This window comes from Vigna unguiculata, chromosome 10, assembly GCF_004118075.2.
Source record: "Vigna unguiculata cultivar IT97K-499-35 chromosome 10, ASM411807v1, whole genome shotgun sequence".
Classification (NCBI taxonomy): Eukaryota; Viridiplantae; Streptophyta; class Magnoliopsida; order Fabales; family Fabaceae; genus Vigna; species Vigna unguiculata.
The window spans coordinates 28,198,484-28,213,731 of record NC_040288.1 but is presented as its reverse complement, the minus strand read 5'-3'; the positions used below and the strand labels follow the sequence as shown (position 1 = coordinate 28,213,731).

The following is a 15,248-nucleotide window of genomic DNA, read 5'->3' as shown; positions in this document are numbered from 1 at the left end:
AATATATTTATTTTAACTTTTTACAAAATTGTTTTAAAATTTTATATTTAAATTTATAAAATTGATAATTTTAAACCAACTCTAACATTTGTATATAAATTATTTAAAACAATTTTGTAACAAGTTAAAATAAATATTTTAAAATTTTAAAACAACATATAAAATAAACTTAATATTATTAAAATGTTTAATAAAAATATCATTATAAAATTTATATAAAAGTTAAATTTGATCTCAATTTAGAAAGGATGAAATTAAAAATTAAAAAAATGGACTGAAATATAATTAAAATAACAAATATATGGACATTCAAACAATGACTTGACACGTGTCACCTTACTGACTTGACACGTGGCATGAATAATTTTAAAAACAAAATTTAAAAAATTTAAAAAAATTTAAAAAATTTAAAAAATTAAAAAAAATGAGAAGATGACACGTTGCATATCTTTAACAAAGTTAACTCTATACTAACAAAATGAACTTAATTGTTACACATTTTCAAAAATATGGACCGAATTGAGACTAAAAAAAATCTTAGACCTATTTGAGATTTTTCAACCAAAACATGGACCAAGAGAGTATTTTAACCTAGTTTTTTCGTGATGGTTGAACTATTTTCTATCGGTCTTTAAGAAGAAGCATGGAAGAGGTACAATAATGCACCCACCTTCTTGCACACACCAGAATGAGAAGATGTGATGGTGGTCTCGTGGTGCCGCCAACTCCATGACGGAGTGGCGAGGGGCGTGGAGGTGATTCCCAAGGTGAGATCGAAGGCCTGGAGTGCGTGAGAGTTTAACGGCGGAAGGCGACCCAGTCCAAGGAGGGTTCAGCGGTGAACGGGTCACAATGAAACTTCAGTCGTTGCTCACCGTGGTAGAGCCAAAATGGGATGAGGTGAGGCGCTAGAAAAATAGAAACTTTGAGAGGGGTGAGGGGCTGACGGTGTGAGGATATAACTAAAGGGTAGTTTGGGGATTATGGGTTTTATGAAGCTGCAGAAAGAGAAAAGGGAGATGTAGGAAGAAAGGGTCTGCTTTTATTGGTTGATTGGGCCTTTTGTCGGTTGTTATTGGACCGCTGTTGATCTACGTTATGGATACAAAGCGGGCTGTTTATTTTTGCAGTCCCATAATTTCCATCTGCAAATCCATCAAATTCAATACCATTATTACCCTTCTTCCATCTTGGTTCTATTATCTGTTAATTTGGGTAGGCAACATTAATTTTTGTTTTTCTGAAGTTTGGGTATGGAGAGCTCACAGAGGAAGGGGAGATGTTAAAAAATTAATTTTGACGCATTATTTATGCTAAAGTGAATATCATTAAGATGAATAGTTGTTTGAGATTGATTTTTTATTTTGACAAGTTCAGATTTTTTGTGCTGAAATTTGTCCCGGATTAAGCAATCGTGTGAATCCATATTACATAATGTTAAACAAATTTTTTAATTGAAATTTTAGTCATGAATTCTTAAAAGAAAAAAACGTAATTTCTTGAATTACGTAATATAAAAAGTAAAAAGTAATAACTTAAAAAAATAATTTAAGAATTATACTATCGGCAAGGTTGATGCATTTTTTTTTCTTTTAAAAATTGAAATTTTAAAACAATTTTTATTCAAAAATTTCATTTTCTAGAATAAAAGAAGGTGTGTGGATCGAGATAACATGAGGGAAGTTGAGGCCAAATGTAAAGACTCTTTACAATAATAAGCCTAGAAAAATTGCTAAGGTAACTGACTACGTACTTTTGTCTCTGAATGTTTAACTAGTGGCACATTAGTTTATGTAAAAATGAGAATTATGATTTAATTTTTGAATTTGTAAAAAGTTTGATAAATTATATTTCATTATACTACTTAGTAATAAATTAATCATTTTAAAAACTTCACAACTTAATTAATATTGAATTAAAATTCAATGATTATAAACTTACAACTTAATGATAAAATAGTATTATATTTAAAATAGTATAATAAATGTTCAAAGATTTAGGAAGGATATTCGGATTAAAACTCAAAGAAAAATAAGGAAGGTGTATTTTTTGTCAGGTCGGACTGTAATAAGTTACAAGAAAAATTTAAAGAAGACGAGAAAAAAGTTTTTAAAATGTTATGGAATATAATGGTAAACCCTAGGGGTACAATTATTAGAAAGGAGGATATCATGGGATAAACTATTAATAAAGAAAAAATTTATTACAAGGGGGTCATATTACAACACACCTTATGTTAATTGTGCTTAACATGTGAAGAGAGTATGAAACACTTATTCTTCTCTTTTAAAGTATCTAAAAAGGTGTGAAACATGTGTGATAGTGGACCGAAGGTGAGCTCCATGCATCACATCAAAGCTAGAGTGAATTTTAAACACGTTAATATCGTCAACCTAAACACTAAGCAAAACATGTAGAGAGCTATGTGGTCAGCAATTGTTGGAAAAATTTGGAAATATAAGAATTAGATATTCTTTGAGCAAAGAAAAGTTCACCCTGAAAAAATATTTGGCCTTACCTAAGTGACAACTTTTTGGATGAAACACAATTATTTTAGTAAAGTTTCCATATAATGATTAGTATTTCTCCTCTTCTATGGTCTTAAATTCTCCATGATATGAAAATTGTTGTGTATTTTAAGTTTGTCAAGCAAGCAAAGAGTAAGATCTAACTTAATACCAGGACCGAGTGGGACAAAGTGGAATCAAGAACATAATTATTTATCTATGTAACTAGAATTGTGCCCAATATCTGTATGTGGAAAAGGGTTTGCAACAGCTACACGCATATCTAGGGTAAGTAGAATCCTGCATTTCTTCATCCTTACAAATGTGGGCTTCAAGAACATTAATCAGAAAGGGGCAGAAAACAGTTGGGTAAATGCGATTCAATGTCTCCCAACTTGTTTCAAATTTTGGTTCTTGGTTTGATTCTACCTAAAGATGTAAAACAAAGTTTCTGGTGGATGGTTATTCTTTATTCTACATGTATATCCACACTACGAAAAAAAGTAATTTTAATGGGGATTTATTAACGGAGGTTATAAAACCTCCGGTAGTTTTTTAGTATAACAGAGGTTTTTCAAACCTCCGAAAATGTATAATAGGTTTTCTAATGAACCCTGAGAAAACTCCCTTTACATCTCTTCACAAAACCTCATTTTTCATTTTTAGTACGTTCAAAACTCATTACCGCTTTCTTCTTCTTTTCCTACATTACCATTTCGTCGTAGATTCAAATTTTCGTCTCTCAATTTCACTAAAAATCTTAAAATCTTCCAAAAAAAAAAAGGTAATTGTACCTTCCAGATTCTCTTCATTTCCCTGTCTGTATCTTCACTTATCAATCATAGCTCCCAGTTGGTAATGGTTTCCCTTTTTTTTAGGTTTTCAATTTTTATTTTACTAGCCATTAATTTCTCATTTTCCCCTCGTTTGGTTATGTGAAGATATTCAGTTTCAGGTGCGTCTAAGACCAGTTACTTTGGTCATTCAGTGGTTCTAGCATCTGCGTCATTGCTTCATGTTTGGTTGTTCGAGGTTGTTTCGCGTTTGGTTGTTAATGGTTATAGTAACTTTTATGTTTCAATTTCAGGTGATATGAACTAATTGGTGAGTGTTGAAGCAATTCACGATTGTGATCGTAATAGTACCGTTCTAAGAGTAATCACACATGTGACATTCTTTGAATTCACGAGACAAAAGGCCATGCATTTATATTGCAACTAAAACTCTCTTCTATAGTTTTGGTGTGGTTCTTGAGTGTCTTTCTATTTCAACCAGAAAATCTAACACTATTCTTTGTAATCTATGTTCTCATTCTCTGACGTTTCATGTTCTGTTCATATTTGTAGCACACAAAATTTTTGTTCTAAAATTCTCTATGCTTGGAAGGAAGACAGGGGCATGGGTCATCTATGTGCTTTGGACTTTGATGGAGTTATATGTGACAGTTGTGGGGAGATTGCAATCTTTGCTCTCAAGGTTCATTATATCTCACCATTTATTTCAAATGGAAGAAGAAAACATCACAAAAATAATTGAAGTTTCTGATGACCAGTTTTAGTCTACATATGGTTTCAGTTTCAAAACTAAGTTGTGATTACTTCGTTGGTTATTTTGTAGGTTGCCAAGTTAAGATGGCCTTCCTTGTTTGATGGTGTGAATTCAACCATAGAAGATTTGGATTGTTGATCAAATAATTGTAGTAAATAGTTTATGGCTGGTTTTGTTTTGTACTATTAGTTATTCCATTTTTTCTTTAAATTTTGAGAATGTTTGGATAAAGAACGTAATTAAGTACTTGATTGTAATAAAGAACTAATAACTAATATGTGGTTTTGTTTGCAGTATAATGTTTATGCTGGAATTTGTCTTAGGAGGTGTTTGGTTGAATTTATGCATAGATGTTCCAATGTATTATAACAATTTGCTAACTTCTACGTGGAGGCTTTAATGATCTTAACTCCAAACCTGAAAAATGAAAATTCCAACCAAAAGATCATAAATTACAATACCTTAAGGACTTGTTGTTGACGTGAAATAGAATTTGGCTCCTTTTCATTAAAAAAAAATTGCAGAGCATTTATTTTTCCATGGTGACTAAGTACATTTTCAAGTGGTTTCTCTTTGCTATTATTATGGTTCATAATTGCTACATATGAAATTATAGTTTGATCGTCTTTTTTTTATACATGAGATGTTAAATATGGAATGGAAGTTTTTCATGCCAGATATGTTCAGTTGTTGCTTGAGACATTCAGAAGTCTTCTGTTAGTATATAAAGCCTTCAATTTTTTTTGTGTTATTATTACTTTTGGTGTAAACCTTTAGCATTTATTTTTTAGTTTATTTTTTAATAAATTGATAGTGTAAAAATTATTTCTCACAATTTGGTGATAGCATTAAAAGATCAAAGCTACACAAGGTAAAATTTTGATGCAGAAGGAAATTATTATAATAGTGATACTAGTTAATGATCATAAAATGAAAAAGAGATTGCGTAGGAGTCCTACTAAATGCATGTAATAACTTCAAAATTTAATAGAAGTTAAACAAACATAGAGGTCCTATCACATTGCTAAATTTGCATCTTCAAATAAAAATAAACAGGGCATCTCTTAGAAAGCAGAAATATAGATTTAAAACATGATTTAAGTACAGTGGTGGTGGTCTCAAGAATATGTGGCTGCCATAGGTGGAAATGTTTCTTAGATTTCATCTTTTAATATAATAAACCATACTAAAAAATACACACTGGCAATTACTTATTTAATCATACATGAACATTAACCTATTATTAAATAAAAGGCTTTGGTAATTTTTTCAGAGCAAAGGTCCATTTTGGTATGTGCCTCTAGGTCGTAGAGATGGTACAACAACAAGTGAGAGCGAGCAAAATAACTTGCCATCACCCTTTGAACCTTTAGAAAACATTACAAACAAGTTTATATCCAAGGGTCTTGAAAAGAAGGATGTAGCAATACTCTCAGGTTTGTCTCCTTTAAAATTTTACCAACCATGATGTCTAATCAGATAATGTTTATATATGTGATGAATGCATGCGCACATACTTTTCATTTTGCTTAATGTTTCACATTCAAGCTAAGGCTCTTCGACTTTGGTAGGTCTGGTAAATCTGATCCAACACTAGATGAGTCGCTTCTTTAGAGTTTAAAAATATGTGTCCATGTTTTCTATTTCAGAGAATTTGGGGTAAGCATCAAACTTTTATAAGCAGTATCATAGATTAGGATAATAGGAATCTACTCCATAAAATACCGTTATATTCTCTTGAATGGCTTTGGTGAAGCTCTTTATGTCTGAGTCATAGAATCTTTCTTCAAGTGTCATAATTATGTTCACATCCCAAACCTGTGTAGCATAAACTTGGTGACTAGAGTACATGGTGAAATAGATCATATAGTAATAGCGAATGAACCTAAGAATTAGACTTACATGGTGAAGATTTTGCTTCCTTTTGTACCGGTGAAGGTTAATTAAATTGCCTCCCTTGTTAAAATGCAGGCAATTTGATTAATTTGATTAGTTATGTTCTCAAATAGGTTTCTTTATTAACATCACAAGTCAATGAAATGAAGGCAATGATGACTTTCTTCACACAAAACTATTAAGGAGAATTGCCTCATGACTTTCCTGTGTTTTATTCGCTAATATTTAAATTTTAAGTATATTAATATATATTTTATACTGTGAAGAATGTTACTAGTTATTATTATTATTATTTTTAATATTAGGTATCTTATCAGGGGAGTGTTTCCAATGGAGAAACAAATGACTCATATCAAGATTGATAGTTGAAGAATCTTATTAGACTTTCATTTTATTTGACTTTATAACAAGTATAATAAAGATATTGTAATATTTCATTAGCTTGAACGTTTAAACTTTATTATTTACTTTGAATTTATAGACTACGTTCTTGTTTTTATGAATGTTATATCTAGTTATAAACAAATATCTAAATGTTAGAATTTTTTCTTATCAAATGTTTTATGAATTATATGCAATCAAAAAGTATAATAAATAAAATTAAGAAAATTTGAAAATTAAAAACATCAATAAATAATGAATTGCATTCTAGGGATAAAAATGGACTTCCAGTATTATTATACAGTATAAAGGATTTAAAACTACATACAAGGAATAGGTACTACGATTACAAAACCACAATAAATACAAGGGTTCCAAACCCGTCAGTAATTACCAGGGGTTTAAAACTGCCGGTAATTACCAGGGGTTTAAAATCGCCGGTAATTACCAGGGATCATAAAATCGCTGGTAATTACCAGGAGTTTTAAAATCGCTGGTAATTACCAAGGGTTTTAAAACCGCTAGTAACTACCAGGGTTTTAAAACCGTTGATAAGTGCTGCTTTACTAGGGGTTAATCAAAATCGTCGGTAATCCGTTAACGACGCTGATTTTTCTAGGGGAAAAACAAACCGCTGAAAATTCCTTTAACGGGGGTTAAAACCTTTGGAAATGCCATAAATAACCTCCGGTAAAAATTGTTTTTGTTGTAGTGCCATTGCTTCCTCATTTGCTAAGGTTTATATTTTGTATCTGATTTGGTAATGTCTTCACTGGCTTATAGAAGAGGCCTTGGCTCCAAAGCTTTTTGATTCAAGTGGCTCTTCATTAAGGATATTTTCCTTATATCACTACAAAAAAAAAAGCTAAATTGCGGAGGTTTTAATTTCGTTTAGCGGGGGTTTTTACCCTCCACAAAATAATTTGCAAGGGTTTTTCAAACCTCCACAGTTAGGTTCCCCACAAGTTTTTTGTGGAGGTTTTCTATAACCCCTGGTACCAGGTTTATATTGTGGAAGTTTTTTAATGGAGGGTTATAACCTCTCCTATTCATGACTATTATTTTGTGGAGGTTTAAAACCTCCTCTATTTCCATAAACCTATTTTTTCCAAAATTCCTATTTTTTATTTTTTTTGGGGGTTAATACCCTCCTCAATTTGAGGATTATACTGTAAAATTTTTTTAACCTGTTCCGTTTGTATTATTTAATTTGTGAATTTATTACTGTATTTTTCTTGCATTATTCAAATCTCACAAAAAACAATATTTTGTTTGTAATTAGAAAACAACATGAACTTTTTGAAATTTAAATGATATAAGAACTTGGATCCCGGATACCTACTCCCTTTCCTTTACTTTGTTCAATGAAAAATTGCAGTAAATTCTTCCACATTTTTTTCCTTTATCATAATAACATAATATATGGTAAAAAGAAAGATAGTTAGACAAAGAAATTTGCTCAAAATGTTTACAACCTAAAACAAACACAAGGTGCAAAACATTTAAAACAATAAAAAAGGACAACCAAGTCAAGGGGTCATTCGCATAAAAAAATTATCATCTTTACCAAAACAATTTACTTAACAAGTCCAAGTTAGTCAATATTCATGATTGTGAAAATCGTGGTTTACCTCATAAGATAACAAGTTTACTGATCTCTATATTTTAGAGAATCTAATAAAAATAAGAGGGATAAAAAATTCAATTAATAAAAAAGGTAAAGATAATTATATAAAAGTTTGATCACAACAAAGATACAGGATACTGTTAAAATGTACTTACTAAATCCTTGACAACAATTCAGCAATTTTCTTAATTTCATTTTCTAGAGTCTCAGAAAATAGAGTAGCCCATAAGGCAAGAATATAAAAAACATCCTCTTCAAGCTCCTACATGCAACCAAAAAGTCCATGGCATCAGAATTTAGCTTAAATCAATTATGAGGCTTATCCTAGGTACATAATTTTCAAATTTCATATTAAAAGAGTCTTTTGAAAACATGTAAAATTTCGTGTTATAAATTTTCAAAATGTCAGAAAGCTAAGGAAAATCACATGAACTTCATATTACTAATTATTCTGAAGGAAGTAACTAAGACAAGCTCCATGGAAGTCCTGATTATTTAGACAAATGAATTTCATACATCTACCTTACTTTTATTTACAAAGCATTACAAATGGTTCTAGATACAAAGTATGGGAGATTAGTGCAATTTTCTATCAAGAACCCATAACTGAAATTTATGCTACTACCAGTTAACAAAAAAGATTACCACCAACCATCTAGTAAAACATCAAATGTCCAAACTTTTCATCTAGCCAAACCAATCCAAACCAACATAACTGTCCCAAGAATTAGGAATATTTGAAATTATTTGTAGAAGTAACTGAAAGGCCAATGCCCAATGCATAATGACAAAGAACTGAATACAGATTATAGAATATGCTCTAAAGGGAAATTTAGGATGTTAGTTGAGATTAGGTGATGAGTCAATTCACAGTCTGCGGAGTCTGCAGAGTCCACCACCAATACATAAACTATGTTAGGCAACCTATTTAAGAAGCAATTTTAATTTGCTCCAAAAGGTTTCCACCATCATTAGTATAGAATTCAGCTTTATATAGTACAACCTATGATAAAAAAAAAAAATCATACTAACAAATATCACCACCAGTTAACAGTAATTAACTAAAGCTAGTGTGACATCTTAATTATGAAATCCCTCTCTTTTCACTATATTTCAGCAGAGCCCCATTTTGGTGTAGTTTGCTTCCATCATTATTTTAATGTTAGTTCCACCAAACATGTTTTGGATCATTCACTCTTTCCCTTGTGTTTCTCTCTAGTACTTACCAATAACAAATCACCTCTAAAAATAAGGCCACAAGTGTCCTGTTACAACTAATCTAATTTTTACATAACACTTTTGAATCTTTTCTTTCACCAATTCTTTCTCCTTTCCAACTTTTCTCAACATCATAAAATACAATTTTTTAGTGCTTTAAAACATCCAAAAGCTCAAACATCTAAATTATTAATTTCAAGTTTATTATAAGGTATAGAAAATTGACCCTAGGAATGTCTAATTTATAAAACTAGTTAGTCTTACGTGTTCATAAAACTAGTTAGTCTTACGTGTTCTTAGTTTTACGTGTTCTTAGTTATATATATATATTAGCCGAGTACATATTTCCTAACCTGATGTTGCAACCTCCACAATAACTTATGTCCCCCAACCCTGTAATTTTTAAACAACCTTGAACTTAGATCCTTAAACTTAAGTTTTTTAATACTTTCTGCTATCAGTGTTCAACTAACTTTGTTAATTTTAGATGTTTTAATACTGTCACTAATTTCAGTTTGATAATCTAAAGTTGTCAGCACTAAAATTGTTTCACCAAGCCCAAAACATGTGTCAGAAACATCTTCACTTTTTTAATTTCGGTTAACAACTCTAAAACCAACTTTGGTTGTTAGGAAACTATTAGAAGAAGTTATAATCAACAATTTTCTTGTAGTGGAAATGGGCATGCTATAAAATCTTAAAGAACTTTCAATAGAAGGGCAAATGAACAAGAAAAGAGATGCTAGGGACCAACCATCCATGATATGGAACAAGAACTGAGGAATGCCAGATGTGTCCCACTAGGTTGTTTAGCCAAGAGCTGTTTTTGACACAATATAGGCACCTAGATACCTAGGCCACCCTTTACTCTCTAATGAACCTTCTTTGAAATCACTTAGAAACTTCTTCACTATTTCATCCACTTTCTCTTCTGTTAGGTTATCAACATCACTCAACACTGCTCTTGCCCATGATTCCTTAGGGAAACTCTGAATTTGACATGATTAAACAACAAGACCTTAAGAAAATTAAAGGAAACGAGATGCAATAATAAACTAATATCTGTTATAGGAAAGTTTTGAATAGACTCAAGGTTAGATTGCATAACATATGGATTGGCTATTAATTAAGTATTCAGAAGAGAGGAAGTTATTAGCACAATTAGATGGAGTTTATCAAAAAAATAGGAAAAGAATTTATTGGCACAAGAAATTGGTGCCTACCTCTAACTGCCCAAGAAAGGACGATAGATTCACAATTGTTGGTGAATCAGATAATTGGAGGAGGGGCATGAGTGATTCTACAGTTATTTTAGTGCCATAGTAATTTATTTGCAAGCATTCTTTAGCTAACTCGTATGTTTGAGTCACTGTCTTTGTTCCTTGCTCATTTGGTACCACCTAAAAACATGGTAATTCAGTTTCTGTTTACAAATCTTCTAATAACACATAACTACTCAAGTTCTTCATACATCCAAAAGATCTATTGAACGTTTTGATAATAACAAGAAAAATAGACCACTCAATAACATTCCAAAAGAAGAGCCAATTCCAAAAAACTTAACTATTGTGAAAATGCTTTCATAATTCCTTAACTGTGTTGGGCTTAACAACAAATGCAAGTTCATGATATGAGAATTTTGCAAGCCTTTATAAGCTCTGCTTTTACTATTTCAATATTTGACATGGGATGGGATCTAGAATTTCAAATGGTCATGAAAAGTTTCAAACTTTAGGCCCCTTTTAGACAACTTTCCATATCTATTAATTAGATTTCACAACACGAGTAGAGTCTTACCCCACGATTCAGGATTACTGTACTGATTAAATCACTGTCTTAATTACAACTCCACCAATTCCTGCATTGTTAACCTGCATGGAACAACATTTCATACTAAAATATGCTAATACAAAATTTACTAGATGTGAAAAACTGATTCCCTTCAAACCATTAAAAGAAATTATCCTAACTATGAGTAGATGTAAAAGGAATCTGTTAAATTGATTCAATGGCAACGGAAGCTTACTTAATACCAAATATTAACAAAAATAGAAAGAGCATAATCATCCCTTTGCCAAATGAAGAAAAGTAAAATAAAGGAGATATATAAAATGCTCAATCTCTTTTTAACCCAAGGTGGTTGGTTCCAGTATCTTAAAACTATAGTGGATGGAGATGACACCAAAATATGCAGAATTTGGCAAAGTGTCAATTAAAACATATGTGTATTCCTTTGGGGTGGTTCTACTACAGCTAATAACAGGAATGAGACCTATAGATAAAAGACTTGGAGAAAGAACTCTTGTGGGATTGTAACAATCTAAAGCCTATGAAATTTAAACTTAAGTATATTAATTCTTTAGTACAACCTCAACTCATCAAGGCATCTACATAATTCAAATAAATTAGTCACTCTGTGCCCACTCAAATATTGTTTCTTTCCTCCAAAGTCATTATAGTTATTATCTATGCACATAATTCGTAGATAATGGACAATAGGCTTAAAGCCAAATTTTGTCTCCACCCAGTGAAGCAATGGATCCCACTTGACGATCTGCAAAAATGGAATTCAAATACATACATATAACCAAAAAAAAATAACGACACTTCTTGATATAAATAACTAAATTTTTTTATACAACATTCACCATAACAAAGTTCAAGAATATAATACCAGAAAGTTGAACCAGTCCCAACACCAGAATCCAATACCTTAGATGGGGAGAAACCGGGAAGCCTTCTACAATCCTAAAAAGGAAATTTTGAAATAATTAAAGCTTATTAAACTTTAAACTTTCCAACAGTAAACCCTTGGCTATATAAGATATAATCATAATTAAAGATATAATCATAATTAAAGAAAGTAGTAAATCTTGAAATATTAGAAAATATTGAAAGTAATCCTAACAGATAATCCAACATATTCCAGATTACTATAAGATATAAACAAAATATTGTTTGGAATTTTAATATATTATAACATCTCCTTAGGTAAAGCTTATTAAACTTTAAACCTTTCAACAGTAAAACCTTTACATACGAGTTTAAAAGTATATACCATCCTACTATCTAATATAATATGGTAGCAGCTGTAGTGGTTTTTTCTCTATTAAAATACATGCAAAAATATAGTTTAAATATGAATAGTATAAAGTATTGGGTCATTGAAAGATCATGAATGATTCTCCGTAGGTTACATGTCTCTTTCTTAATGCTTAATTGCATCATTATTTACATGACATGACTTTTAAGTTATAGGAAAAAAGACTTTTACCTTCAATGCATGTAGTTGTTTATAAATATCACATCCTGAAATGAATTGAATTAGGAGAATGTGTCTCTCCAGAAGAGGAAGGGTGGAGAAACTAACATACTAGAGCAAGAAAAAAATACTAGATAAGGCGTGTCTTTAGTAGAAAGTAGAAGGTGGAATAACACTAGTGTTGGTAGTAGTGAAATTTGTTGTTCTAGAATCCTTTTCCCAACCTTCACTTTCCAAAATGGCCCTCCAAGTTGCACCATACAAATCACATAACAAATAGATATTGAGTTAGCATGATATCTATAAGATAGTTGAATAATATTGTAAAATAGTGTTGTTCTTTAGACTATTATTATAAACTCACCAAGACAACAGAATTACGAGAAGCAATGGGCAAGATATCAGCACATGAGACAACACCTTATTCACACTTAAGAAATTACAGGAACAATTCTTACTATTATTCACAAACCAAACTTACAACTTCAAAGTGATTCAATTAACTTTTAAATATACATTTGAAATAGCTATGTGTATGTCCATGATTATCAAAGCATGAACTTTTTCCATCAATGATTGCATACATCAATGTCCAGAATTATGAGTTTGGATGTTTTGCTACTTCAAAATTGTACTGATAAATACATTACAATAAACTTTAATGATTCAACCAATAATAAATATCGATAAAGACACTTAAATAAATGCTTTGAATGCAAGTTTTTCCTACCAGTTATTCTGAAAAACACTCTTATTAGATATACTATCACAAGAAACATTACACCCTTTAGGTATGCCATGGAGTAAAACCAAACCTTTTTCAGTCAAACTGCTCATGCACTTATTCAAGTAAAATTCTATTACACCAATTCCAGAGATCATAAACACTTTAACAAATCACTATATACCCTTCCACATACACACAGTGAATTCAATGCAGTGAATTGAGTTAACACATTTAACACATTTTCATAGACAGATTACAAATTGGGTTAAACTAAACCTTTAAAGACAATGCAGTGAATTCAATCTATAAACATTAGAAGCACATTAGCTAAAACTTCTTTTGATCAAGTGAGCTAATAAGTTAATCAAACTAACGATTATAAATTCTTAAAAAGGGACAATTAATAGTATTTACCCTAGCCTTTTGAAGAGGAATGCAAGTTAACAAAGTCTTAGTAAGGATAAGAGTAGTCATATAGTACTTGCTACCAATTGTTATAATTCAAAACTTCACTGTTCTAAATTTAGCATTATTAAATATCATAATCATCTTCCAATCATATCAAAGCAATTTTCTAAATACAACGAACAAAGGGGAGACTTTTGTATTGAACAAAAAGTGTTGTGAAGATGAATACCTTGGGAAACAATTTTTCCAAAACCTGCAGAGCACTTGTATTCCAACCAGTATATTGTCGATTGAATATATCAGCTTGTGTCATCCCAATGTAAGAAGATGATTGTTAAACTGATGAATGTTCAAGTAGAAGTGATTTTTTTCTTCCAAAACAAAGCACACCCAAAAGACAACAATAACTTCTCTGATAGCAAAAAATTTATAAAAAATTAGGGTTAAAAAATGCTCTAAACATCTCTCTGCATATCAAAGAGGGTTAAAAAATTAGGGTCAAACCCACACTCACTAAGAGATGATCACTGAGAGACGAGCAACGACCAACGAGCACTGATCGATGACGGAGAGGACGAGCACTGGTGGACGAGCGAGGACGAAGATGAACGCCGGTTTGATGGATCCAAATTAAACTTCTAGAACGAGCTTTCAGAATGCCAATTTGAAGACGGAGCTTTCTGAACAAAAACGAAAATGCTAATGTTTGGAAATTTGGGAAAAAATGCATGAGGAGAGTGAGTGTAAAACCTTGGACAGAGATGAGAAGATGAACGCTGGTTTGATGAATCCAAATCGAGCTTGATGGAGCATTCTGAAGAAAAACGAAAATGTGGGTTTGGAAATGTGTGGAAAACCCTTGAGAGCGAGAATGTAAAACTCTAGAGGGAAAGGTTACAAAAAATTAGGGGAGTTAAAGGTGTAGAAATTTACGGAGGTTATAAAACTCTTCAAAAAAACAATTAAAATCCCCACAAATCTTAACACTTTGACAACTTAACACAACCATTTTAAATATTATTATTTTGTGGAGGATTTTTATAACCTCCATAAATTAACTCCCACTAAATAGTAATTTTTTTGTAGTGTATGATTGGACTCTTTTGTTTTTTTAGACTTCTTATTTTATATGATGTCAAATTTCTGCATATTTTTGTAGAGGTTGAGTATATTTGATAAAAAGATTAGAGCATCCCATAAGTATTTTCTTATAATTTATTTATTTGTTGTTGATAAAAAAAAAACTTAACAATATACCTTTTAATTAAATTAAAAATTTTAATCTTTTAATTATTCCTATTTACATGACGAAATTCTGAAACTTACCATATGAAGAGTATTGTAGTTGGTCATTAGTTAGTTATAATCAAAATTTCACTTTAATAGATAGCCTGAAAAAAACAGCACTGTAGTCTGTACTGATTAATTGGAATATTAAAATAAATATTGTCCATTGCTTGAAGGAATTAACCATTAAGGGACTTTAATAAGTAATTGACCATTAGATGACTTTGACTAAATTGGGCATACATAGTTATTAAAAGTGTTTTCAATAACAATTATTTATAAATAAAAATATCATTTTAATCTGATTTTCATAAACCCAAATTACTTAACAAAATTATTTATACAATTAATTTTTACTTCAAGTAATATAGGTATAAAAAATCTACA

At 30.9% G+C, this 15,248-nt stretch overlaps 1 long non-coding RNA gene across 22 annotated transcripts; it reads right to left on the bottom strand.

The window, feature by feature from the left end:
• Nucleotides 1-5,500: 5,500 nt before the first annotated feature.
• LOC114167000 lies at nt 5,501-14,473 on the bottom strand. 22 transcript variants are annotated; one of them, XR_003600051.1, is made up of 10 exons: nt 14,325-14,473; nt 14,089-14,254; nt 13,804-13,986; nt 12,452-12,683; nt 11,890-11,925; nt 10,975-11,048; nt 10,401-10,577; nt 9,932-10,166; nt 5,781-5,873; nt 5,501-5,695 (listed from the first exon to the last, which is right to left on the bottom strand). It is a non-coding gene; the product is annotated as an uncharacterized LOC114167000 (long non-coding RNA). The 22 variants fall into 22 exon arrangements; XR_003600048.1 differs by having other exon boundaries at nt 5,501-5,873; XR_003600061.1 differs by lacking the exon at nt 9,932-10,166.
• Between the last annotated feature and the right edge of the window lie 775 nt (nt 14,474-15,248).